This window comes from Canis lupus, chromosome 2, assembly GCF_048164855.1.
Source record: "Canis lupus baileyi chromosome 2, mCanLup2.hap1, whole genome shotgun sequence".
NCBI lineage: Eukaryota > Metazoa > Chordata > Mammalia > Carnivora > Canidae > Canis > Canis lupus.
In genome coordinates this window covers 74,063,381-74,087,530 of record NC_132839.1, presented here as the reverse complement: position 1 = coordinate 74,087,530, position 24,150 = coordinate 74,063,381, and the positions used below count along the sequence as shown (strand labels likewise).

The 24,150-nt window shown below is 36.6% G+C and overlaps 1 protein-coding gene and 1 pseudogene across 4 annotated transcripts in view; one reads left to right on the top strand and one right to left on the bottom strand.

Annotated features, from left to right (window-relative positions):
• PDS5A (PDS5 cohesin associated factor A) overlaps positions 1-24,150 on the bottom strand; it is a 151,005-nt gene that overhangs the window by 120,225 nt on the left and 6,630 nt on the right. The window lies entirely within an intron of this gene.
• On the top strand, positions 6,034-22,273 carry LOC140610869 (CDGSH iron-sulfur domain-containing protein 1 pseudogene; annotated as a pseudogene).

The window sequence follows — 24,150 nt, the reverse complement described above, 5'->3', positions numbered from 1 at the left end:
TTAAAAAAAAAAAAGAAAATACCAGCAGACAAAATCCAGCAAAATATAAATGGAATTATATATTATGATTGAGTGGGATTTATGCCAGGAATACAAGGCGGTATATCATTTGAAAATCAATTAATGTAATACATTATATCAATAGAATAAAAAAATCATATTATCATATTAATAGATGCAGAAAAAGCATTTCACAAAATCCAACACCCTTTGATGATAAAAATACTCATGAAACTAGAAGGGAAATTCCTCAATATGATAAAGGGTATTTATAAGAAATGCACAGCCAACATGATTCTTAGTGGTGGAAAACTGGATATTTTCCCACTAAGATTAGGAAGAAGGCAAAGATGTCTGCTTTTACCACTTCTATTTAACATTATACTGAAGGTTCTAGCCAGGACATACAGGCAAGATAAGACATAAAAGCATCCACATTAGAAAAGAAGTACAATTATCTTTCTTAAAGATTACATGATCTTCTATACAAAAATGCCTAAGGAATTCATTAAAATCAATTAGAATAAAGAAGTTTAGCCAAGTTGCAGGATCCAAGATCAGTGTATAAAAATAAATCAAATTTCTAAATACATGGAATAAACAATCTGAAAATATTAAGAAAACAATTTCACTTATAGTATCAAAAGAATAAATTATATTTAGCATTTAACAAAGAGAGTGTACAACATATAATCTGAAAATTACAAAATACTGTTGGAAGAAATCAAATATCTAACTAAATGGAGAAACATCCCATGTTCATTGATGGGAAGACTTAAGCACTGTTAAGATGGCACTAGTTCCCAAATGGATAAACACATTCAATGAAATTTCTCATCAGAATTCAAGCTGAGGGATCCCTGGGTGGCGCAGCGGTTTGGCGCCTGCCTTTGGCCCAGGGCGCGATCCTGGAGACCCGGGATCGAATCCCACATCGGGCTCCCAGTGCATGGAGCCTGCTTCTCCCTCTGCCTGTGTCTCTGCCTCTCTCTCTCTCTCTGTGTGACTATCAAATAAAAAAAAAAAATATTCTTGATATCATTAGGTATCAGGAAAATGAAAATCGAAACTACAAAGAGGAATGCCTGGGTGGCTCAGTTGGTCAAATGTCCAATTCTTAATTTCAGCTCAGGTCTCATCTCAGGGTTGTGAGAATTCAAGCCCTACATTGAGATACCACTTCACATCTACAAAGTTAAAAAGAATCAAAAAGTCAGATAATTACAAGGGTTGAAAAGGACATGGAGAAACTGGAAAACTGGAACCCTCATATACTGGTGAAAACATAAAATGGTATTCAAACTTCGGAAAAGTTTGTCATTTCCTCAAAATGACTAAACAGTTACTATATGACCCAAAATCCCACTTTTAAAAGCAAAAAAAGTAAAAATGTATGTCTACATAACAATTTGTACACAGATGTTTATAGCCAAAAGGTAGTATCAGCCCAAATGTCCATCAACTGACAAACGGATAAACAAGATTTGATATATTCACACAATGGAATATTTGGCCATAAAAAGGAATGAAGTACTGATGCTACAAAATGGAGGAACCCTGAAACCATTATGCTAAGTTAAAGAAACCAGTTATGACAGACTACTATGATTGTTATATGAACCATCTGAAATGTACAGAGACGGAAAGTAAATTAGTGATTGCTTAGGGCTGGAGGGCCATATGGAAGTGACAGCTAAAGATATACGGTTCCTTTCTGAGGTGATAAAACTGCTCTAAAATTGACTGTGGTGATGGCTGCACATATCTGTGAATATACTAAAACCAGTGATTGTACACTTTAAATGGGTGACTTGTATGTGAATTCTATCTCAATAAAGCTGTTTAAAAAGAAAATACAGATGGATAAAAATGAACTGGAGAGATCTCCTAAAATCCTCATATTTTTCTACAAAATATTACTATAAATGTTAAATGTGTAGTTCCTTTAAGGCAATGAAAAAGGCTCAACTGACAAATCAATGGTTCATAAGCCACCTTCCAACATTAGGAAAGAAAGTAACTAGAAGGGAATAATTGCCCTAGATCATGTAAGCCAAATAAACTAACCACAGCTTCTCCTATATAACCACTGGAGATTGACATCTATACCATTTATTACTCTTCCCTAACAAGTTCTAAACAATTTGGAGGAGGGTGAGGAAAGGACAATAAAGTCACCTAGACAAACTATGAAACATCATGAAGGCTCAAAGACAGCACAATCTGCAAGGTACAGTGCTATCCTTCTATAAAGTAAAAAAAAATAATAATAAATAAAAAAAAAGCCCAGGGAATCATCAGTACTGTGATATCACAAAATTAAAGTGGGAGTGGGGAGAAGAACACATTAAATTGTACTGTATATACTATATTATCCTTTACTATAAATGTAATGGAGAGAGAAATAGACTAAATTACCTGTTTTCAACAGAAAAAAAATTTAATTCAGAGAAAAGACTTTATATACATCATTTGTTGGTAGAGTATCCAGGAGTTAGACATAAATCTACAGATTCTCTGTAGAGAACTCTCAGACTAGGTTTAAACTTACAATTCACTCTAGATCAAATCTAGTTAATACCCTGGTATTATAGTTCCTGATTCATAAAGGGAACATATATCCCAATTTGCCTCAGATAGCCCTAGTTCACACCTGTTATCTCAGCATAATTACTAAAACCTCCTGTCATCAATTTATTTCATCAATGTTTTTCATTTTTATCCTGCTTGATCCATATCTGGAACCCCCTCATTAGAAACTTTTACTTCCAGTATCCTTGACTGTAAAATTTTCTTTTCAAAACAAAATATTCTGTCTCCCAACTTCTCCATTTTTTAGTTTTATTAAATCTACCATTTGCCTTTAATCTGAACACTAAATCTTCTATCATACTCTATAGCCAACTCCCTCATACCCTTATTTATCTCTGTTGGCCCCCACACACAAATACATCATTTCAATCATGCTATAAGAATACTACACACACCTCCTGGATTTGGTAATTCCTGACTTTCAATCTCCAATCCAGAGTGGTTTCTACTGGCTGAGTCCACCAGATAAGCAATGCTAACAACTGATGAGCATATACATCCATTCTACCTTAAAATCTGAAACAGATCTCTTCCTTACTGCAGAGAAAGAATACAAATTAAATTTGAATTTATTCAGACCACAGGTGTGAATTCCATTCTGCCTCTTAATAGGTATGTGATCTGAATAAATTACTTTCTGTGCCTGTAAAACAAAATCAAGAATACAACCCTAAAAGACTGTGATATTTAGAGATAGTGAACATGAAGTTCCCAGTGTCTGGTATGTATTGGTCTGTGATAAATAAAAATTACCATATTTTACTAATCCTAGGACCCATTTATTAACATGTTTGATACTGAAATGTGTCTTAAAAATCAGTGGTCTTCTAAAAAGTGACAGCCAGAAATAATTGTAAAAGAAATGTTGTCTGCACTTATACAAACTTCAGTTTGAAAACCTTGGGCAGATACTGCCTGATAAAATCTACAAAACACTAGCACCAAATCTTGCAGCATTAAGTGTTAATACCTTGGAAGAACATCTCAGAAACAAAAATGGAGCACTTCAGAAAGATATTCTGGGGGTGCACAGATGGCTCAGTCGGTTAAGCATCTCATCTGCCTTTGGCTCAGGTCATGATCTCAGGGTCCTAGGATTGGCTCCTTGTCGGGCTCCTTGCTTGGCAGGGAGTCTGCTTCTCCTTCTCCCTCTGCCCCTCCCCATTTGTGCTTTCTCTCTCACTCGCTCGCTGTCTCTCAAATAAATAAATACAATCTTTAAAAAAAAAAAAAGAAAAAACACAGGCTTTATCAAGTTCTTCTCTTCCTCTTCCTCCTCCTTCCCCAGCGATTCCTTACTCCTCCTCCCTATTCCTCCATTTCCTCTTCCATCTTTAAAAAAAAAAAAAAGATATTCTACATTACTAATACTTTTGATGAAAACAACACAATAAGGAAAAACATAAATGTCAGTATCTAGTCAAAAGTAAGATTTAAAAGGGTCAAAATCTGAATGCGAAGATTTTCAGAATGACAGCCAATTTATTTCATTTTCCTTGGTGTATGTAAAAATGTGAAAAAATTTTGTATAAGTTATCTATATGAGCTCTTCCAACAAGATAAAAATTTCCATGTGTTTAAAAAAATCATCAGGGCAGCCCAGGTGGCTCAGCGGTTTAGCACCGCCTTCAGCCCAGGGCATGATCCTAGAGACCCAGGATCGAGTCCTGCATGGGGCTCCCTGCATGGAGCCTGCTTCTCCCTCTGCCTCTCTGTCTAAATAAAATCTTTTAAAAAAAAATAATAAATCATCAGATCATAATTTATTTGGTAATCTTTTTGACAGTGGACTCATATCTATGGAATTGATTTTCTGCCTGTCCCATAACTAAAGGCTAGTCTGATAGTGCAGTGCAATGGTTCGCTGTTACAATAGCATTTGAGAAGACAATGCTCTGAAATGGTGAGGTTCTATTTTATAAGATGTGACATATGCTCTTAATTTGTGACTGATAAATTATGCTATTTCTACACTATATGGGCCTGGAAATTGAAAGCTGGAAATTAGAGTGCCTCTTCCATTATATCTAATACCCATACTCAAAAGACTTTTTGCTTCTATCCCTAAACCTTTTGGTCTGCTAGTTAGAGATTTTGGTTTCCATGAGAAGAATGCTTGTATTATAGGACAGAATGGTTACACTAAACTAAAGCTGAGATTGTCACCTGCCTGTTTGGACTGTTCAAACCACTGCAATAATCCGTAAAGAAGTTTACTATGATGACTAGTGTGACAGATCCCAAATTACTATGGGAAAACTGGCTGTTACTATGCAATTGGTACAGGGACAAACATGTTTGGAATTTAGCAGATGGGCTAGTGTTGTCAAACTAGTGGCGTGTGAATAACCAATCAGGTACTGCTCTTAAAAAAAAAAATCCAATACAATTGTAAAATACAAAATAATGCACTTAGATGTTGTAGCAACAGCAAACTGCCTATCAAAGTACGTTAACCCTCAATTTCTGCCTTTATCCTGTTGTGCAGAAGTAACATACCCCTCAACAGCTAAGGCACTTCTTAGGATTTCTGCATGCAATATTAAAAGTTCATAGGAAACTACAGTGTCCTAATAAGTCAGAATCCCTAAGGGTTTCGGTCAGACCCTTTGAGAATGAAGTTTAAGGACAATCTACCAAGTTAAAAATAAAACCAGAGCAACCCCAGCTGAGGTGAAGGCAAAAGAAACAGAATGGGTTATGGAAGAAGGAAGTTAATTAAGGCTCTATGGCAAGTGCAAAAATGAGGGCTATAAACAGCTATGCAATGCTGGTGTCCCTGCTTGTTAACATCTGTGAACTGGTGTATTAACTACTTTTCTTTTCCTTCTCTTTAATTATTTTAGACAAGGACTGTCAGTGGTTTCTAATACATGTTTAGGGGACTAACAAACTTTCTGTAAAGGACAAGTAAATATTTTAGGCACCTGGGGGGCTCAGTTGGTTAAGCGAATGACCCCTGATTTTGGCTCAGGTCATGATCTCAGGGTTGTTAGAGCCCTGCATCTATGACCAGCATGGAGCCTGCCTAAGATTCTCTCACTCTCCTTCTGCCACTCCCCTGCCCATTCCCTTTCTTAAAAAAAAAAAAAAAAAAGTAAATGTTTTTAGGTTGTGCAGGCCATAAGGTCTCTGTCATAACTACTTAACTGCTGTATCAGTATGAACACAGCTATAGACAATATGTAAACGAATGAGTATAGCTGTATTCCAAAGAAACTTTACTTAGAGACTTTGAAATTAGTATTCCATATAATTTTCAGGTATCATGAAATATTCTTTTGATCCCTCCCCAACCACTTAATAATGTAAAAATAATGAAATTAGTATTCCATATAATTTTCAGGTATCATGAAATATTATTCTTTTGAACCCTCCCCAACCACTTGATAATATAAAAATTCTTTGCCCAAGCCTACAGAAACAAGCAGCAGATCGGATATGACGAACTCCACTCAGACTATTCACGTAGAATAGTGTTTTAACTAAAAAAGCAGTTACCACCCAGAATTGGGTATGTTATCACTTAGAAATTGGCCCATGTGACTATTGAGAGTATCTGGAAAGAGAAGAGAGCATCTTCATTTTTAAAAGAATAGGTGTACCTTGTTAGATGAAAACATGAAATTATTATTCTTGTTCTGTGCAAGTTCAAATCATCAGTAGAACAGTGTGCTAATTATTTACATAGCTAACTCCAAATTCACTCTTGTATACTCTGTGATCTGATGCTGAGACTGGGATTCTGGAAAATGCATTGCACAGACTTCTTTGACAGGAAGCAAACTGATAAAGAGGGCAGGAAGAGAGAAAGATGACTTCTTTCTTGTTTTTCTTGCTATTATTGCCAATGTCACTCCAGTAGTCTTTAGCTTCTTTTAGCACTCAATAGCTCAATAGCCCTTAATTGATAGTATTTGTTATTATTTTTAAACACTGAATAGCTTTAGAAAGTAGCTTTGACTACAGACTTAGTAATGTTTCTCAATGAATTCAGCTGTAACTACAGAACTGTTATGCACTTATATGTGAAACTTACACATTATAGTAAAGTTATTTCAACAAATAACATTAGCTGAATCACAAGAAATGTCAAGCTCCTTCTTCCTATAACTGCCAAAAATTATAACAAAAAGTGAGATCTTCATTTCCAAGCTCAAATTCCTATTCCACCAACATTTTTAGGACCTTAACGCACAAGCCAAGGAAACTTCCACATTTCAAAGGCCATTTCGTTTTTTTTTTTTTTGTTTTAATTTTTATTTATTTATGATAGTCACACAACACAGAGAGAGAGAGAGAGAGAGAGGCAGAGACACAGGCAGAGGGAGAAGCAGGCTCCATGCACCGGGAGCCTGACATGGGATTCGATCCCGGGTCTCCAGGATCGCACCCTGGGCCAAAGGCAGGCACTAAACCGCTGCGCCACCCAGGGATCCCCAAAGGCCATTTCAAACTGCAACTGGGGAGCTTCCATCTACCCTTCAATTGTAAGCAGTTAATCTGCAAGTTAATGACACACTAAAAGGCAATTATCATGAAAAAAATATCAAAGAATTCTATAAATGCCTCCCAAGCAATGAATATGTTAGTTAAAATCATATGCTCATAAATGGGTATCAATATTTGGGAATATCTAGCTCTGTGAAAAAACTTTCAAATGAAATACACAAAACTTCATTATAGATTAGCATTAAGGGACGCCAGGGTGGCTCAGTGTTTGAGCGACTGCCTTTGGCTCAGGTCGTGATCCCAGGGTTCTGGAATCGAGTCCTACATTGGCTCCCCATAGGGAGCCTACTACTCCCTCTGCCTATATCTCTGCCTCTCTGTCTCTCATGACTAAATAAACAAAATATTTAAAAAAAAATAGATTAGCATTAATAGGTGAACACCTGAAATCAATTTTGGTGATAGGGAACACAAACTTTAAACTTCAATTAAGTGAATGTTAGTCCCACACACCACCGCCCAGAATCCTATTCTTCTCATTAATAGTCCGTGTTACCAAAAAATATACTGAATCATTATTCTGTTTTGAATTTTGTTCAAAAAAATTGTGGAAATTTGTCCTCCTTTCTGTAAGTACATACACAGCATCCTTTTGATTCACAAAGCATAAAATATTTACTATCTGGCCCTTCAAAAAGTATACCTACCCAAGATACATGAGTCCTTGACTCTACCTAAAAAACCTCACACAATGTTAAAGAAGTGTTGTTCAGAAAGCAAAAAACTATTAACCGAAACACCCATTAACAATAGTTCAGATAAATAAATTTTGGTATATTCATATAGTAAAAAATTATTACTGCACCCCATAACAATAAGGTTGAATCTCAGACATGGATGTTTTAATAAAATGGCCAGACATAAAAAGAATACATACCACATGATTCTATTTGTACTAAGTATGATGGCAAAACTTTCAATAAGAGATTAGAAGAGGGGATCCCTGGGTGGCGCAGCGGTTTGGCGCCTGCCTTTGGCCCAGGGCGCGATCCTGGAGACCCGGGATCGAATCCCACATCAGGCTCCCAGTGCATGGAGCCTGCTTCTCCCTCTGCCTGTGTCTCTGCCTCTCTCTCTCTCTCTCTGTGACTATCATTAAAAAAAAAAAAAAAAAAAAGAGATTAGAAGAGTGTCTATCTCTAGGGAGGAAACATAAGTCAGCCTGCTGGGGTGCCAGAAATGTTCTGCATCTGGTCTGAATTGTGATTGCATGTAAATACATATAAAAATTAGCAGAATGTTACCCTTAAGGTTTATGTATTTTACTATATGATCTATATGATCACGTCCTAAATCTCTATGACTTTGTATTTTTTTAGGCTGTATGTGCAGCTGAAGATGACATCAGAAAAAGTAGGGAAGCTTGAAAATAAATCAACAGGAATTATCAAATTTGAAGAACACAAAGAGAAATGACTGAAAAAAGGTAAAGAGCCCCAGTAATCTGAGGGCAATATTAAAAAATCTAATATGTGTGTAATTGGATCCTAGGAAAGAGAAATGACCAAAAATTTTCCAGATCTGCTGAAAGACATAAATTTACAGATCCAGGAAGCTCAGTGATTCCAAGACAGGACAAGTACAGGAGAAACACGCCCCTTGGGACACAATAGTGAAACTGCTGAAAATCAAGAAAAGAGGAAGTATCTTGAAAGTAGCTAAAAACTGCAGATTACATACAATAAACAAAAATACAAATAATCACTGACTTCTCATCTGAAAAACTAGAGAACACAAGATAGCAGAATTACATCTTTAAAGCACTGAATCTATCCACCCAGAATTTTATATCCAAAAATATCCTTCAAAAAAAAAAAAAAAAGGTAAAATAGACATTTTCAAATAAATAAAAACTACTAAAATTACCTCAGCAAATCCTCACTAAAATATACACTACAGGGAAGTTCCTCAAACTGAAGGGATATTATAATCAGGTGGAAAATCCAATGTTTGGGAAGGTGTGAAAAACGCAAGAAACGGTAGTAAGTGCTCAAATAGGAAAGACTATTTCCCCCTGCAACTTATTTAAAATACTTAGAACTGTTTAATGTTGGGCTTATAAATATATCTGTGACATAAAGGGAGGAGGATGGACCTATACTGATAAAAGATGATTACATTTTACATGTAGTATAAAAATAAAAATGTAAGTCTATAAAAATTAAGGATGAGTTATTGCAGGGCACTGGGTGGCTCAGTCAGTTGAGCATTTGTCTTCAGCTCCAGTCATGGTATTAGAGTTCTAGAATGGAGTTCCCCATCTGGCTCTCTGCTCAGCAGGGAGTTTGCTTCTCTCTGCCCTCATGCTGCTTGTATGCTCTCTCTCTCAAATAAATAAATAAAATCGTTTTAAAAAGGTATGTATTGCAATCCCTGTGCAACCAGACACAGACACACAGACCAAAAAGGTCTGCCTAGGGCAGCCCCAGCAGCCCAGCGGTTTAGCACCGCCTTCAGCCTGAGGTATGATCCTGGAGACCCGGGGTTGAGTCCCACATCAGGCTCTCTGCATGGAACCTGCTTCTCCCTCTGCCTGTGCCTGTGCCTCTCTCTGTGTGTCTGTCATGAATAAATAAATAAAATCCAAAAAAAATAGGGGGGAGGGTTCTGCCTACAAAACCAATAATCAGAATTCTAAAAAAAATAGCAAATTAAGATAAAAGACAGGAAAGAAGGGAAAAATAGATGAGACAAATAGAAAAAGTACAAAATGGTAGACATATATATCCAACCACATCAATTAAATGTGACTTACTCCAATCTAAATGCAAAAATTGCTACAATGGATACAAACAGGGATGCCTGAATGACTCAGAGGTTTAGCATCTGCCTTCAGCCCACGGCATGATCCTGGAGTGCCGGGATTGAGTCCCACATCGGGTCCCGGATGAAGTCTGCGTTTCCCTCTGCCTGTCTCTGTCTTTCATGAATAAATAAATAAAATCTTAAAAAAAAAAAAAGATTAAAAAATAAATAAAATGGATAAAAACAGTAATAAAAAATTTTTTGAGAGCATGACCTAACCATACTCTGGATGCATGTTAAATATAAAGACACATAGGTTAAAAGAAAAAAGTGTAAAATATATAATGCAGACAAAAACTATAAAAAGGGTGGAGTTTAGACATTACGAACATTTTAGAATGCTAAAATGGCCAACCTATTAGAAAGATCTAACAATTATAATTCCAACAATATTTGCCTTACAACAGAATTAAAAAACAAATGAAAGAATAATCAACAGGATTAAGAGAGAAATATACAATTCCACAATCACAGTTTGAGGTTTTATCACTCTTTCTCAGCAGCAGAATGAGGCCAACATTTTTTAAAAATCAGTGAAGACTTAGATGATGAATAACAATCTCAATCCCCTGACAAAATGGACACTAAATGACTACATAGAACACTGTATCCAACGAACAAATTACACATTCTTTCCAGGTGCACATGATATGCTTACCAAGAGATGCCATACGTGAAGCCAAAAAACCAAATCTTAACAGATTTCAAAAGACTATAATCTTACAGAATGTTTTCTAATCATAGAATTATATTAGAAATCATTAACAATCATATATTTACAAATACTCCAAATATCTGGAAATTAAATCACACATTTCTGAAGAACTCATAGGTTAAAAAAAAATCACAAAGAAAATAAAAAAAAAAATTTGTAACTGAATGGTAATGAAAATGTCAAAACTAGTGAGATGCAATTAAAATAGTGTTTTGAAAAAAATATTAAATAGCTTTAAAAAGCTTGTCAGGACGGTGATTCTCAACCAAAGTGGTTTTGCCCCAAGGAGACATTTGGCAACATCTGAAAACATTTTCAGATGACAAAACTGGAAGGATGGAGCCTGCAACTGGCCTCTAGTAGGTACATTTGAAGGATAGTACTAGATGCCCTACAATGCACAAGACAGCTCTCCAAAACAAAGAATTACCTGGTCTAAATTGTCTAGATTGGATAAGAGTGCAGAGGTTGAGAAAATTATGGTCTAAATTGTCTAGAGTGCAGAGGTTGAGAAAATTCTCTATATGAAATAGAGAAAACAGAAATCAATAGAAAACAATAGAGAAAATGAGCAAAACCAAAAGTGAGATCTTTGAAGAGTACCAGATTTGACAAACCTCTTGCTAAACATATCAATTTAAAAAAGAAAACCAACATGAGGAATGCAACAGGGAGAATATCACCACAGACCCTACAGACATTAAAAGGATAATATTATAATATCTACTTTACATGGACAGAACTTAGAAGAAATGGACAAATTTCTTGACAATACAGTATTATCATACATTGTTGGTGAAACTGTAAAATAGGACAATCACTCCTGTGATTGACTAGCAGCTGCTCACTAAATTTTTTTTTTTAATATTTATTTATTTATGATAGTCACAGAGAGAGAAAGAGAGAGAGGCAGAGACACAGGCAGAGGGAGAAGCAGGCTCCATGCACTGGAAGCCCGACGTGGGATTCGATCCCGGGTCTCCAGGATCGCGCCCTGGGCCAAAGGCAGGCGCCAAACCCCTGCGCCACCCAGGGATCCCTGCTCACTAAATTAAACATGATCTATCTTATGATCCAATGACTGCACACCTAGGTACTTACCCAATATAAATAAAACCATATGTCCAAAAAAACACTTGTACACCAATGTTTATAGCACTTCATGATGGCCTAAAGCATAAACAGTCCAAATTTTCATCAATACAAGAATGGTAAAACAAATGGTGATATTCATACAACGGAATAATATGGAGACATGAATAGTTACAAATAATACATGCAATAACATGGGTGAATCTCAAAAACACTATGAAAAAAAAAAAAAAACACTATGATAGGGATCCCTGGGTGGCTTAGTTTAGTGCCTGCCTTTGGCCCAGGTCGTGATCCTGGAGTTCCGGGATCAAGTCCCACGTTGGGTTCCCTACACAAAGCCTGCTTCTCCCTCTGCCTGTGTCTCTGCCTCTCTCTCTCTCTGTGTCTCTCATGAATAAATAAATAAAATCTTAAAAAAAAAAAAAAATTTAAGTGGGGACAGCTGGGTGGCTCAGCAGTTTACTGCCTGTCTTCGGCCCAGGGCATGGTCCTGGAGTCCCGGGATCCAGTCCAGTGTCAGGTTCCCTGCATGGAGCCTGCATCTCCCTCTGCCTGTGTCTCTGCCTCTCTCTGTATGTCTCATGAATAAAATGAGAGACAAATACAATAAATAAAATCTTTTAAAAATAAAATAAAAAGTTATAAGTGTGGGGCACCTGGGTGGCTCAGTGGTTGAGCATCTGCCTTTGGCTCAGGTTGTGATCCCAGGGTCCTAGGATCGAGTCCCGCATCAGGCTCCCTATGGGGAGCTTGCTTCTCCCTCTGCCTATGTCTCTGCCTCTCTGTATCTTTCATGAATAAGTAAGTAAATAAAATCTTTAAAAAAAATTTTAAGTGTGATTACCACTATGAGGCTGGTGGAGGGGCAGGGACTACCCTAAAGGGGGCATGAGAGAACTTTCTATGTTGATTGTAATGTTCTGAATCATGAGAAGAGTTTGGGTTGTACATGAGTAAGCATCGGTTAAAACTCATCAAACAGTACAATTAAGATATGTACATTACCCTCCAACACAGAAAAACTATACCATGAATTCCAATTAATGATGTTTGTGCTAAAGTGTTTCAGGGTAAAGCATACTGATGAAACAGATGTACTTATTCATACACACACACACACACACACACAAAGCAAAATATAGCAAATCCAGTTCAACCAGATAAGAACTAATTCAATCTCTCACACTAATAACCTGACAAAAGAGATGTTTACTGCTGTGCACAATTATTATTTACCGCAGTCTGTTTTTTTATACATCATGTCCAGCATTCAATCAAAAACAGGAGGGTAGGAGAGAGAAACCTACTGCCAAGAGATAAACAAACAACAGAAGCATACCCAGAAATGACGCAAATGCTTAAGCTCTCAGAGAGGAACTTAAAAAAATTAAAATTAGTATGTTCAAAGATATAGTTGAGGGCATCTATAACCAACTGGGTGGCTCAGTCAGTTAAGCATCTGCCTTTGGCTCAGATCATGATCCAGGATCCTGGGATCAAGTCCTACGTTGGGCTCCCTGCTCAGTAGGGGGCTCCCTGCTTCTCCCTCTGCCCCTCCCTGCTGCTCATGATCTCTCTCCTCTCTCTCTCACTCTCTCATGTGCTCTCGCTCTCCCAAATAAAAAAAATTCTTAAAAAAAAAAAAAACAAATCCAAAGATATAGTAGATAAGGGGGACAACATCTAATAACAATGGGGAATTTCAGCATGTAAACAAAAACTGTATCAAACTGCTGAATATTGTCAGACTGGAGACTCAGTAGGAAAAGAGAAAAAAATGGGGAAGAAATATTTGAAGAGATAACAGTCAAATACTTTTCAACAGTAACTCAAACTGAATTATACACATCTAAGAAACTCCAAGAACCCTAAATCGGATATACACAGAGAAATACACAAAAGACACATAATGGTCAGAAAAAGGAAAAAAAAATCCTGAGGGCAATCATATATTTCAAGCACTGCCAATTTGAAAATAACTAAAGTGAAGTGATAAGTAATAAAACCAAATTCTTAATATTGATGATTCAGGAGTCCCAGGGCAAAAAAAGAAAAAAAAAAAGTCCCACAGGGATCATATCACATACATCAATAAAAATTATTAGTTTTGGAATGCCACACACTATTGAAAATGCAAAATAGCACAATCAATGCTTACTGACTCTTCTATTTTGGAAAAAGTCCAACTCCTTTTAGTAAAATCTATACAAACTAATAAATTTTTTTACAACTCTAGCATGCTATATTTGTAGCTGTCAGCTCAAATTAAGAAGACTAGGATGCAATGAGATTTCATTTGGAAACCTAGAATGTCTGCTTTCATAAGTAAACATCATCAGATGACCCTATTTGCTAATTACGCTTGGGGATTATTTTGCTAAAATTACATTTGAATAACTACTAGTAAAATCATACAAAAAATGTAGATTGAGGTGCCTGGGTGGCTAAGTTGGTTAAGCATTCAACTTGATTTTGGTTCAGGTAATGATCTCAGGGTTGTGAGATCAAGCCCAACATGTGGCTCTGTGCTGGGCATACAGCCTGCTTAGGATTCTCCCTCTCCTCTGCCACTCCTCTCCCTTTCTCACTCTCTTGCTCTTTCTTTCCCTCTCAAAAAAAAAAAAAAAAATTATAAAGGTAGATTAATAGAGTTCTAGATAACAGACTAACATCATATAACGTACAAGAGATCATGGTATACATCATTGCATGCCTTCCAAATAAATTTAAATGTTTTCAGGATATAGCTAAGTTTAAAATAATTAGGGAGTGAAGTTTGTTTCTGGGCACAATTTAAACTTAATGTAAAAATCCCAAAACTAAATTTAAAGATTTTAGACAAAATTTTTGAGAATAGTTAATATGAAATTTAGCAATAAGGAAAGTAAAATAGGGGCAGCCCCGGTGGCGCAGCGGTTTGGCGCCGCCTGCAGCCCAGGGCGTGATCCTGGAGACCCTGGATCGAGTCCCGCGTCAGGCTCTCTGCATGGAGCCCGCTTCTCCCTTTGCCTGTGTCTCTGCCTCACTCTCTCTCTCTCTGTGTCTCTATGAGTAAATAAATAAAATTCTTTAAAACAATAAAAATAAAAAATAAAAAAAGGAAAGTAAAATATAGTGGGGTTCTCAGAGTATATATATTCCCTGTATCAAGAACACCAGAGTGGCTTAATGAAAATGCAGGGGGAAAAAAATGCAGAAAATTGAGCCTACCCCTAAACTACTAAATTGGGGGTAAATGGGTGGGAGATTACCAAGTACCTAATTTTTTTTAACTAAGTATCTAATTCTTAAAAGGCACCAGGTGATATTTAAAAATTCTAAAAATCTGAGAACCACTAATCTAGATTAATTAAAGCATTCTGATTATGTCCAACATTTAAAATCTTCTGCATCCGGAGTCGGTGCGTATAGGACGTTTCTCACACCTTGACTCCGGCCCTCCGCAAGAGCCTGTTTGTGCTTTAGTGTCCTGTGCACACACACCTTGCAAGTGATGGCGCCACGAGTCTGACTTCCAGCGTACGAATTGAATGGATCGCAGCAGTTACTATTGCTGCTGGGACAGCTACAATTGGTTATCTAGCTTACAGAAGGTTTTATGTTAAAGATCATCGCAACAAATCTATGGTAAACCTTCACATCCAGAAAGACAACCCCAAGATAGTACATGCTTATGACATGGAGGATTTGGGAGATAAAACTGTGTACTGTCGTTGTTGGAGGTCCAAAAAGTTTCCATTCTGTGATGGATCTCACACAAAACACAATGAAGAGACTGGAGACAATGTGGGACCTCTGATCATTAAGAAAAAGGAAACTTAAATGGACAGTTTTGATGCTGCAAACCAACTTGTCATGATGTCATCTGACTGTTTAATTAGAATGACTACCACCTCTGTCTGTTCACCTCCCCTGGGTTCTAGATGTGATGTATTGCAAATTGCAGCTTTCATATTCACGGCATTTGCCTTATTTGTTGAACCATCGTGGTGCACATTTGTTTAAACAAAAAAAGGAAAAAGTAAAAACCAAAAAACAAAAAAATAAAAATAAAAAATAAAATCTTCTGCATCCAGTTAAAACCAGAAAACGTGGCACTTAAAGCTCCACTTCGGCCAAATAAAAAAAGTCAAAATTAGGAATATTCAGAGGACAATAAATTCAACTTAGATAAAAAAAATATATAAGTAACACTAAGTAAGGAACATTTCAGATTTTCCACGGTAAAAAGCATACAGGAAGGGAGGAGGGAGATACAGGCAGAGCAGAGACAATTTTCAGCTCACTGAAAATACTGTAGATGTTTTATAAAGATGGATATATGTCAATATATGTTTGTCCAAACCCAAAGCATGTGCAACACCAAGAATAAACCTAAGGTAACCTATGGACTTTGGGTGATTATGTATGTGTCAACATAGATTCATTGTTGGTAAGAAGCATAACATTCTGGTGAGTGGTGCTGATAATGGGGGAAGCCATGCATATGTGGGAAAGAGAGATATATGGGAAATGTCTATACCTTCTATTCAATTTTGTTCTGAAACAAAATTGCCCTAAAGAATAAATTCTTTAAAAAAAAAATCATGTTTTGGGACAACTGGGTGGCTCGGCAGTTGAGCGTCTACCTTTGGCTCAGGGCGTGATCCTGCAGTCCTGGTCGCAGGATCGAGCCCCACATCGGGCTCCCTACATGGACCCTGCTTCTCCCTCTGCCAATGTCTCTGCCTCTCTCTGTGTGTCTCTCATGAATAAATAAAATCTTAATTTTTTTTTTTAATTTTAAAAGTTAAAAATCATGTTTTAAGAGATTATTTGATGATATGGATATATTCATGCTATACTGTCTCACGAAAATCAAAATAATACACTTATAATTAAAAATTTCTTTAAAAGAATTTTTAAAAAGGAATATGGACTTTGGGTGATGATGATATGTATTAATGTCCACTGACTATAACAAAAATACTACTCTGCAGCTAGATATAATGGGGAGGGAGGGTCGAGAGGGGAGACAGAGTTGCTGGGAACTCTGTACTTTCTACTTAATTTTGCTAAGAAATAAAATTACTCTAAAAAGGAGCATCTATTAAAAAAAGCATTAAGTGAATAATAAAGTATAGAAAATATAAAGAACAAGTGAGACAATGGTATATTATAATCTAAAAAATCTGGTAAAATATCAACTAAAGGATGAGAAATGAATAAAATAGACAAAATCACATAGCATTACTTCTAAGAGATCTAAAATCAATTTTATCTTATTACTGCCTGATGATTTTATTTAGTTTTTTCAAAACTATTTAGGTATATGCTTCAAGAAGAAAACCATCTTCTAAGCATTTGCCAAAAATAAACTAGTCCTCTTATACATGCTGAATCAATCATTAAACATTTTTTTTACTCGATGATTTTTTTGTACAATGAAAAATTTACCTCTATTTATTTTATAATGGCTAGATGAAGGATATTCAATCCAAGTATTTGAAATTATAGGACAATTATACATGGCCACTGAACTTAATTTTCAAGTATTAAACTTAACAATTTGGCATCAGTTTATTAAAATTTAAATTCCTACCACAGAAATTACAAAAAAATTTTGAAAAAAACACAAAATGTTATAAAAATCCAATTCATATGATAGTCTAGTACATAACATTCTACTAACCACTCAAAATTTTACTCATTCACAGTCTTCACACCTAGTGTCATAGGACTAAACTCTCACCAACTAACAGATTTATTCAGACAATATCAATTAGAAATGGATTACTATTCAACCAAAGATGCTATCTGGTCTGGAAATGAGGACAAAAAGACCACAAATCAGTCACAAAGGTGGTATTCACGTGTAAACAAACTGCTTGGTCACTTAGCTTTGTTAATCATGCAAAACTAGGACTTAGACACCAGACTCTTGCTCAAATGTGTGAGAGTTGGTTTGTGCTTTTTTTTTTTTTTTAACTCAAATTCCTCTCTTTGGCATTTAAGGATTTTAACAATTTCAAGAGGTACCTTCCTCTTTTTTTCTCCCAACTACTCTTTTTTAAGATGCGTTAGCTCTAGCAAAACTATTCTCATTTTCTTCAAACACACCAAGTATACTTCTGCCACTCTGTTTTTGTCTCTATTTGTCTGGAATCTGTTACCACCTATTTATCTATCAAAGTCCAAGTCTTCATATCCCAGTCCAACTATCACCTTTTCCATGAAACTTTTCTTGACTGTCAAAATTCATAGTATCTCTTCATCCAAAGAAACAAATGCAATCCTAGCACATAATTGGTATTTAATTTATAAATTATATTTGATAATCTTAAATATTCTTTCTTCATAGAAGTGGAAATCCATTCCAGTGTTATTCTAGAATAAATCTAGTTTCCCTCAATGGACTAATGCTATTCAAGGGCTGATTTTAACAGCACCAATCACAGTGCTCCTACCTTGGTAGGAAATTTTCAATGTTTGATCTTAATGATAATTTTAAAACATGAAAAATAAAACATATTATAGCAGTTCCCAACTTTTAAAATATCACATCATAGGGGCATCTGGCTAGTTGAGTCTGCAGAGCATGTGACTCTTATCTTGGGGTCGAGTTCAAGCCCCATGTTGGGGGTAGAGATTACTTATAAAAAAAAATAAGAAAGGAAAAATTAGAATATCATATCATATACAAAAAAAACTCCACCAATATTTATAACCTCCAAATATGGAGTCCTTCCAATTCCTGTATTTAGGCACACCTGTAACTGTGTAAAAGCACACCCGGGGGGGTGGGGGTGAATGGGTGACGGGCACTGAGGGGGGCACTTGACGGGATGAGCACTGGGTGTTATTCTGTATGTTGGCAAATTGAACACCAATAAAAAAATAAATTTATTATAAAATAAAAAGCACACCTGTAGGGAAACCCTGCATTAATTTAATAAATTAAATGCAAATAAGATGATTAGTAAATTCCTTGGTTATTTTGTGTTCAGCTTTCTATTCCAACCATTACCTAGAAACCTCTTGATTTGTTGTCTTTAGCAAATAAAAACTTATTAGGCTTTTATACAATATATAAACTCTACTCATTTTATCTTTCTGAACAGGGTATTCAACTGGACATATTTCCATGTACCAACAACCTCAGCCAAGTAATGTTTAACTTAAACATTAGTTCTGAAAATAGAAGCTAATAGAAACAAAATTCATTAATGACCTTAAACTGAACTACTCTCCTACTGTGATAACGCATCAGTTTTTTTCCTTGGTGCTAATATTCTACATACCAATGCACCTTATTTTATATATGATTTTTAACATATCTTCACCTAATTTCTACTTAATTTAAGGTTTTGAATTAAGACCTAAGTGAGACTTGACGATTTCAATACCACCTTTGTTACTAACATTTGTCTCCATCTTCACCCATCCTCACTTCTTTAAACAAACTAAACAACCTAGAAACTAAAAAATTCACTCCATTCTGAGCTTTTAAGGAGCTCTAGATAGGGTTCTTTACCCCTCTGAACTCAATGTGACATGTAAGTTTAATCATTCCCATAAAGAACTCTTGTTGCCAGGAGTTATTAAGACAGCTTTTTTTTAACATTAATTTGCCAATTTGCTAATTTAAAAGTAGGCATTACTTTAAATGAATGAATGAATGAATGAATGAATGAAAGCATTACTTGAGAATACATTATGAGACTGAGCATTCTTACTAGCTGGCAGAAGTCCAAAATGCTACAACCCCTATTGAGAGGAATTTGACCACCCAAAACAAAACAAAACACAACACAACATTCATAAATGTACTGTTTAACCCAACAATTCCACTCCTAGAAATTTACCCTGAAGATACACTTCTACAGATACAGAACACGTGAACAAGGTTAGCATTAGCATTATTTGTAATAGTAAAATATCAGAAACAACCTCAAATGCAACAATGAGACTAGCTGAATAAACTATGGCACATTAACAGAGTACTAAAACAACACGAAAAAGAATTTTAAAAAGATTTCCAGATAAGGAAATTTCCAAGTGAAATGAGTGATTTCCAAGTGGGAAAAAGCAAAGTACAAGAGAGTACATCCAGCAGTCTTCGTTTTGAATAAAAAGGGAGAAAACACAGAAAGGAGAGACCACAAACTGATGAAAATGATTGGATTTATTTATTTTTATTTTAGAGAAAATACACACTTGCATGAGTAGGAGGAGGGGCAAGGGAAGAGAAAGAGAAAGCCTCCAGCAGACTCCCTGCTAATAAGCATGGAGCTGCCAATGGGGTTGGGGGGGCGGGGTGGGGACACGGACGGTACGTGGTAGGAAGCCTTGGATCCCAGGACCTCAAGATCATGACCTGAGCTGAAATCAAGAGTTGGTCACTCAACTGAGTGAGCCACCCAGGAACCCCCAAAATGATTACCTATAGTGGGTGTGTACATAGAAATGAAATGGACGGGGACGCCTGGGTGGCTCAGCTGTTGAGCGTCCGCCTTTGGCTCAGGGTGTGATCCCGGGATCCAGGATCAAGTCCCATATTGGGCTCCTTGTGGGAAGGAGCTTCTTCCTCTGCCTGTGTTTCTGCCTCTCTCTCTCTCTCTCTCTCTCTCTCTTTCTCTGTGTCTCTCATGAATGAATAAATAAAATCTTATAAAAAGAAATGAAATGAAATGGAAAGGATAAAGATGGGAGTAAGGCTTCTGAAAAGTATGTTTTTTTTAAGGTATGTTTTTATATAGTACTGACTCTTGAATCATGTAAAATTAAATAAAAAGAAGAAAATAATCCTTAAAACTGAATATAAATACTCCTATAACTCAGCAACCAAAAAACCCCAAATAAACCAATTAAAAAATGGGCAAAGGGCTAGAACAGACATTTCTCCAAAGAAGATACACAAATGGCCAAAAAGCATAAAAAGATGCTTAACATCACTCATCAAGAAACTGCAAATCAAAACCACAATGAGACATCACCTTATACCTGTTAAGACAGCCACTATCAAAAACACAGAAAATAACAAGCACTGGTGAGGATCTGGAGAAATTGGAATCCTTGTATACTACTGGTGGAAATGTAAAATGGTACAGATACAGCTGCTATGGCAAAAAGTATGGGGGGAGGGTCCTCAAAAAAATTAGAAGTGGAATCATCATATGATCCAACAGATATATTCTGGGTATATATACAAAAGAATTGAAAACAGGATCTCAAAAATTTGTATGCATACCCATGTTCACTGCAGTATTATTCACAATAGCCAAGCAGAAGCAACCTTTAAATATCCATCAACAGATTACTGTATAAAGAAAATGTGGGAAAAAAAAAAAAAAAAGAAAAAGAAAATGTGGTGTATACACATAACAAATTATAATACTGCCTTTAAAAAGAAGAAAATTCTGTCATATATTACAAAATGGATAAGCCTTGAGGACCTTAAGCTAAGTGAAATAAACCAGTCACAAAAAGATACTTTGTGATTCCTCTTATGAGCTATCTAAAGTAGTCAAACCCCTAGAAACAGAAACTAGAATGGTAGTTGCCAGGGGCTGGGAAGGATGGGGAAAGGAGAAGCTTTTCGGTGGGTACAGAGTTTCAGTTTTGCAAGATGAAAAAGTTATAGAGAAATGTTGTATTGACAATGTGAACATGAGGGATGCCTGAGGGGCTCAGCGGTTGTACGTCTGCGGGCGTGGGCCTTCAGCTCAGGGCGTGATCCTGGAGTCCTGGGATCCAGTCCCACATTGGGCTCCCTGCAAGGAGCCTGCTTCTCCCTCTGCCTATGTCTCTGCCTCTCTCATGAATAAATAAATGAAATCTTTAAAAAAACCACAAACAATGTGTACATGAAAAGGGGCAGAGGGAGACCCACAATGCACATAGTTAACAGAGCTGTACTGTAGACTTAAAATTGGTTAAGATGGTAAATTTCATGTTATGTGTTTTTTAGCACAAATAAAAAAAAAATCAAGAATCACATTTATTAGTGGAAATAAAAAGTATTCTGTGTATATAAAAATTGGGATACAAACAAACCACTTGTATACAAATTTCATAACAACAGACAAAAGAATTCAAATTCAAGTAACTAACAAATAGGCACTCTATACAACCTTAGGGGGACAACAACAAAAAAAAATTCTTGCAAGGGATACTGGTAGAGTATTGAATTTTTTTGAGCTTACAGCAGGGTAGTACAAGAAATAAATTTCTCAAAGTTAAGGGAAAACAGGGTTTATACTGTAGGAGAAGGATGATACAAACATGGAATGCAGGAAGTTTAGGAAAAACTGTGGTGTAAGCTCTGCCCCCAACGTGGGGCTTAAACTCACAAACCCAAGATTAAGAGTCACATGCATGGGCACCTGGGTGACTCAATTGGTTAAGGGTCTAAACTCCTGATTTTGGCTGGGTCGTGGGATCCAGCCTCAGGACAGGCTCTGGGCTCCAGGCTCTGGGCTCAACGCAGAGTCAGCTTGTCCCATTCCCTCTGTTCCTCCTTCCTGCACCCTATCCCTCTAAAATAAATAAAATATTAAAAAAAAAAAAAAAAAAGAGCTGCATGCTCTGTTGACTCAGCCACCCAGGTGCCCTTGTGGTGCTGGATTTTAACTGAACAGAATGAATTCATGATTTAAAGTATATATGTACATTTCCTAGCTCTATACACTGAAAGGGCCTGAAAAATTACACTTTACTACCAATGCGAACACAAAGCGTATGCCCAAACCTTGGTTTATAAACACCACTCTCTAAAATGCAAATAAGGCTTTCTGGTAAAAATGACCTATTCAAATCTGGGTCAAGAAAGCACAAAGTGAACATCTTGCACCAGAAACCAAAGAAGTGCTCAAAGACTCAGACATGTCTAAAAGACACTAGATGTTTCAAAAGGACACAAAGCCAGAATGATCATTTTGTGATAATTCGACTCTCAAAGGGAATAAAGACAGTAGATTATAAAACACTGAATGAAGAATCCATGAATAAATCCAGAGTCCAAATATCCTGTGAGAGAGCCCATGTAGAGAAGCCATCATAGATAGGAAAAAAGGCCCAGCGGAGTTCAACCTTACAGCTGTTCCTATTAAGGCACTAAGTGTTTGAGAGAAAATAGTGTGGATCTTCTAGACCAGTTTAGACACCAGCTAAATACTACTGAATGAGCACAGTAAGGAATATGGAGAAGAATAATCAAATCAAGCCAAGCCAGCCCAAATTCCCGAGTCACAAAATTATGAGATAGAGAAGAAAAGTTGCTGACGGATGTCAAAAGGTAGAAGCAACCCAAGTGTCCGTTGACAAATGAATGGATAAACAAAAGATGTTTTATATATACACAGTGGAATTTTATCTAGCCTTAAAAAGTAAATTCTGGGGCAGCCCGGGTGGCTCAGCGGTTTAGCACTGCCTTCAGTCCAGGGTATGATCCTGGAGACCTGGGATCGAGTCCCACATCAGGCTCCCTGCATGGAGCCTGCTTCTCCCTCTGCCTGTCTCTCTCTCTCTCTCTCTCTCTCTCTCTCTCGTCATGAATAAATAAAATCTTTAAAAAAAAAAAAAGTAAATTCTGACACATACCATATGCATGAACCTTGAAGACATGCTAAATGACACAAGCCAGTCACAAAATAACAAATGTTATATGGTTCTACTTATACTAAGCTCCTACAGTAGTTAGACTCAGAGATACAAAGTAGAAGGTGATTGCCACTGCTGGGGGAAAGGGGAATCAGAGTTACTATTTAAAAAAAAAAAAAATTTAATACTTTATTTATTCATTTGAGAAAGAGAGAGAAAGAATGAGCACAAGCAGGGGGGCAGAGGGAGAAGCGGATTCCAGTTGAGCAGGGAGCCCAATGCTGGGCTCAATCCCAGAACCCTGAGCTGGAGGCGGACCCTTAACCACTTGACCTACTGAGACACCCAGGTGCCCCAAGAGTTACTGTTCAGGGAGTACAAAATTTCAGTTGGAGAATATGAAAAAGTTTTGGAGATGAATGGTAGTGATGGTTGTACAATAATGTAAATGTGCTTGATACCACAAAACCTCTTACAAATGATTAAAATGGTAAAATTTATGTTATATATATTTTGCTATAATAAAAATTTTTTTTTAAACTTGCTGTTTTCAACCACTAGGTAGTTTGTTACACAGCAACCAATGAGCAGAATAGTTCCTCTACACAAATGCAAGTCTAAAATAAAAACTGCTACAGTTAGCATTAAATACAATATTGGCTATATTTTAAGGCTTCCTCTTTTTTTTTTTTTTTTAAGATTTATTTATTCATGAGAGACACACACAGAGAGAGAGGCAGAGACACAGGCAGAGGGAGAAGCAGGCTCCTCGCAGGGAGTCCGACGTGGGGCCCGTCCTGGATCCCAGGATCACTTAGGGCTTCATTTTAAGGAATCTTGCCTATTTAATA